The sequence below is a fragment of the Chlorocebus sabaeus genome, chromosome 1 (assembly GCF_047675955.1).
Source record: "Chlorocebus sabaeus isolate Y175 chromosome 1, mChlSab1.0.hap1, whole genome shotgun sequence".
NCBI lineage: Eukaryota > Metazoa > Chordata > Mammalia > Primates > Cercopithecidae > Chlorocebus > Chlorocebus sabaeus.
Window position 1 is genome coordinate 15,586,095 of NC_132904.1, and position 4,792 is coordinate 15,590,886.

Consider the following 4,792-nt stretch of genomic DNA (forward strand, 5'->3'; position numbering starts at 1 on the left):
GTAGGAGAATTACTTGAATTGCTTGAATCTGGGAGGTGGAGGTTGCAGTGAGCTGAGATGGTGCCACTGCTTTCCAACCTGGGTGACAGAGCGAGACTCCTTCTCAAAAAAAAGAAAAGAAAATTTCTATTTAAATTTTGTAGTATGAAAAATTTAATGTGCAAAACAGTGGAAAGTAAGTCTCCTTTCTACTCCATCCCTAGACTCCTGGTTTCCCTCTTCAAACTGATAAATCACTCTTATCCATTTCTTAAGCATCCTTGCAAGTTAGACTATAATTGTTCAAAGATAAGTTTCAGGAAAAGGTACAATAATGACTCTCATATAGATACAATACGGACACTTGTTAAAGATTTCATTCTACTCTTTTATCAATGAGAGAACCAGACAAATGTTAGAATCAAAGAGATGTTAGAATCAAAAGAGATTCTGAAAACAGACACATTTATAGATCAAGAGCATTGAGATGAATACATAAATAAAGGCAAATTGGTTCTTCCATGGGGTGAGGGGAAGTAAGTCAAGGAAGCCTCTGTAATAACTTAAAGACAGTGAAAGGCAGACATGAAAGGATATGCTGTATGTAGACAAAATTGTTTTCCTCCCAAATCGATAACCATTCTACCAGGTGTTTAGGTACCTTTCCAGGTTAGTCTCTAACATGCAAACATAAATGTACATATTGTAGGAGTTTTTTATTTTGTTGTTGTTGTTTGTTTTTTTGAGATGGACTCTCGCTCTGTCGCCAGGCTGGAGTGCAGTGGGGCAATCTCGCCTCACTGCAACCTCTACCTCCTGGGTCCCAGTTCAAGCAATTCTCCTGCCTCAGCCTCCTGAGTAGCTGGGATTACAGGCGCACACCACCACACCCAGCTAATTTTTGTATTTTTAGTAGAGATGGGGTTTCACCATGTTGGCCAGGCTGGTCTTGAACTCCTGAACTCATGATCTGCCCACCTTGGCCTCCCAAAGTGCTGAGATTACAAGCGTGAGCCACCGCGCCTGGCCTTGCTTAGTTTTTTGAAACAAGGTCCTGCTCTGTCACCCAGGCTGGAGTACAGTGACACGATTACAGCAGACTGCAGCCTCGACCTGCCAGGATCAAGTGATCCTCTCACCTCAGCCTCTCAAATAGCTGGGATTACAGGCATGTGCCACTATACCTGGCTAATTTTAAAATTTTTTTTAGAGACAGTGTCTCACTGTGTAGCCTAGGCTGGTCTGGAACTCCTGGCCTCAAGCAATCCTCCTGCCTCGACCTCTCAAAGTGCTGGGATTATAGGTACGAGGCATTGTGCCCAGCCTATGCTGTTGTCTTTGAACACACAGGTATGGTGCCATGCCATCTACAGTGTCTGAAAAGCCTTCCCCCCCCCATTTATTAATATATTTCTTGACTTTTTAAAGAAAGTCTCTAAGATTCTCTCCAACTCTGTAATTGAGCCTCCTCCAACCCAGACAGAGCTGTACCAGGCACGGTGGCCCGCATTTGTAGTCCCAGTTACCCTGGAGGCTAAGGCAGGAAGATTGCTTGAGGTCAAGAGTTCAAGGCTGTAGGGTGCTCTGGTTATGCCTGTGTGCCTGTGAATAGCTGCTGCACGCCAACCTGGGCAACACAGTGAGACCCCACCAAAAAAAAAAAAAAGTTTGTCACATTCAGGGGTGGTAGATGACAATAGTTCTCCCCCATGAAGTACCTGAGAGAGTCCTGAGCAGCGACCGGCCACTGCCACACCTTCTAGGACAGGTGCACAACTGTGCCTACAAAGGCCACAGATGTCGTGGAGCATAAGAAACCCTGACCCTAAAGAAAGGAAAGAATCAGAGGTAGGAGGTTAACAAGTGAAAAGAGACTCCAGAACACCTGTTACCTTACAAGGCCAAATGGCTAAAAAAAAATGGCTAGGCCAGGAAAAATAGGAGGTGATGAAGACTGTGGCATACAGGGGTACGCATTCCTGGTGTAGAGTGGCAGCCCTGCTGAGCTCCAGCCAAGGACTACCCTGAGGGAATGTTGGCCCTGTATTGCCAAGAGCCTCATGGTTTTCTTTTCTTTTCTTTTTTTTTTTTTTGAGACAGAATTTTGATCTGTCCTCCAGGCTGGTGTGCAGCGGCACAATCATGGCTCACTGCAGCGTCCAACTCCTGGGCTCAAGCAATCCTCCTACCTCAGCCTCCCAAGTAGCTAGAAATATAGGCATGTGCCTCCATGCCTGGCTAATTTTTTTTTTTAGTTTTATAGAGACAGGTCTCCCTACATTACCCAGGCTGATCTCGAACTCTTGGCCTCAAGTCATCTTCCCGCCTTGGCCTCCCAAAGCACTGGGAATATAGATTGGCATGAACCACCATGCCTGGACTTAATTTTTCAAGAGAAACCAGAAATAAATATTTTACTTTCTTTTAAAAAACGTTTTTCTTTTTAGGATAGCAAAGAAATAGACATTTTAATGCAAAAATTCTTTGGGTTAAAAAGAGAGAATCTTTATATTTAATTGAAATGTTATCTTTTTTTATTTTGAGACAGAGTCTCACTGTCTCGCTCAACACAATTTCTGCTCACTGCAACCTCCACCTCCTAGGCTTAAGCGACTCTCCTGCCTCAGCCTCCCGAGTAGTTGGAATTACAGTCATGCGCCACTATTGCCCGGCTAACTTTTGTATTTTCAGTAAAGACAGGGTTTCACCATGTTGGTCAGGCTGGTCTCGAACGTCTGACCTTAAATAATCCATCCACCTTTGCCTCTCAAAGTGCTGGGATTAGAGGTGTAAGCCACTGTGCCTGACTGAAATGTTATCCATTTTTAAAGAGGTAGTTCATTCACCTTATTCACAAAATTAAAGGAAATAGGGCATAAAGTAAAAAATCCCCTCTATCTCCTCCAACCTGATCACCATGTTACCCTCTCCAGAGATCATCACTGTCACCAGTATCTTGTATTCTTCCAGAAATGTTCTAAACATATGAGGCAAATGTTATTTTTCCTTTATTCACACAGATTATAACATACTTTTCACAGGATACTATATTTTGTCTTTTCCCCTTAAAATTGATCTTAAGAGCCTTCTCTATCAATATATAAACAACTTCCTCATTCTTGCTTACAGCTGCCTGATATTTATTTATTTTTATTTTATTTAAAAAAATAGAAAAAAGTAAAAATAAAATAAATAGACACGGGATCTCACTATGTTGCTCAAGCTGGCCTTGAATTCCTGGACTCAAGGGATCCTCCTGCGTTGGACTCCCAAAGTGCTGGGATTACAGGCTTGAGCCACCGCTGGCATGCCTGATATTTCTTTGTATGAATGTACCATAATTATTTAGCCAGATCCCTTTTGATAGACATAGAGATTGCTTCCAAAGTTTTGCTATGATAAACAAGCCTATATTTATAGTATTTCACACATTGATAATATATCCATTGGATAAAATGCTTAGAGGCAAAACTGATAGGTCAAAGGAATTCATGTTTATGATTTTGATAGATACTGACAATTTACTCATCATAGAGATTGTACACATTTACATTTCTTTTCTTTTTTTTTTTTTTTTTTTGAGACAGAGTCTGGCTCTGTCACCCAGGCTGGAGTGCAATAGCGCAATCTCATTTACATTTCTATCAGGAATATATGGGAGTGACTGTTTTCCCACACTCTCCCAAAGATACGCATTATCAAACTTAAAGAAAAATTCTTTTTTTTTCTTTCCATGCCTAATGCAGCATGGCTTGTGGTCCCAAGAAGCATCTGAACCAGACAGCAACTCCAAAAGATTGGATGCTGCATAAATTGACCGGTGTGTTTGCTCCTTGTCTATCCACCGGTCCCCACAAGTTGAGAGAGTGTCTCCCCTTCATCATTTTCCTAAGGAACAGACTTAAGTATGCCCTGACAGGAGATGAAGTAAAGATTTGCATGTAGCGGTTCATTAAGATCGATGGCAAGGTCTGAACTGATATAACCTACCCTGCTGGATTCATGGATGTCATCAGCATTGACAAGACGGGAGAGAATTTCTCTCTGATCTATGACACCAAGGGTTGCTTTGCTGTATATTGTATTACACCTGAGGAGGCCAAATACAAGTGGCGCAAAGTGAGAAAAATCTTTGTGGACACCAAAGTAATCCCTCATCTGGACACTCAGGATGCTCGCACCATCTGCTACTCTGGTCCCCTCATCAAGGTGAATGATATCATTCAGATTGATTTGGAGACTGGCAAGATTACTGATTTCATCAAGTTCGACACTGGTAACCTGCATATGGTGACTGGAGGTGCTAACCTGGGAAGAATTGGTGTGATCACCAACAGAGAGAGGCACCCTGGATCTTTTGACATGGTTCATGTGAAAGATGCCAGTGGCAACAGCTTTGCCACTCGACTTTCCAACATTTTTGTTATTGGCAAGGGCAACAAACCATGAATTTCTCTTCCCCGAGGAAAGGGTATCCGCCTCACCATTGCAGAAGAGAGAGACAAGAGACTGGTGGCCAAACAGAGCAGTGGGTGAAATGGTCCCTGGGTGACATGTTAGATCTTTGTATGTAATTAAAAATAATGTGGCATGATTAATTAATTTTTTTTGTCAGTCTGATGAAAAATGGTACTTTGGTGTGTTTTTCATGTGTATTTCTCCTATTATGATCATAGATGATGATCTTTTCACATGTTTAGGAATAATTCATATGTTCTTTTCATTGAATTATCTTTTACATGCTTTGTTTTCTATTTTTTTTTTTGAGATGGGGTCTTGCTGTGTTGTCCAGGCTGGAGTGCAGTGGCTTGAT

General features: G+C 41.9%; 1 pseudogene; it reads left to right on the plus strand.

The window, feature by feature from the left end:
• Window positions 1-3,717: 3,717 nt before the first annotated feature.
• LOC103235380 (small ribosomal subunit protein eS4, X isoform-like) lies at window positions 3,718-4,515 on the plus strand (annotated as a pseudogene).
• The last annotated feature ends 277 nt before the right edge of the window (window positions 4,516-4,792 follow it).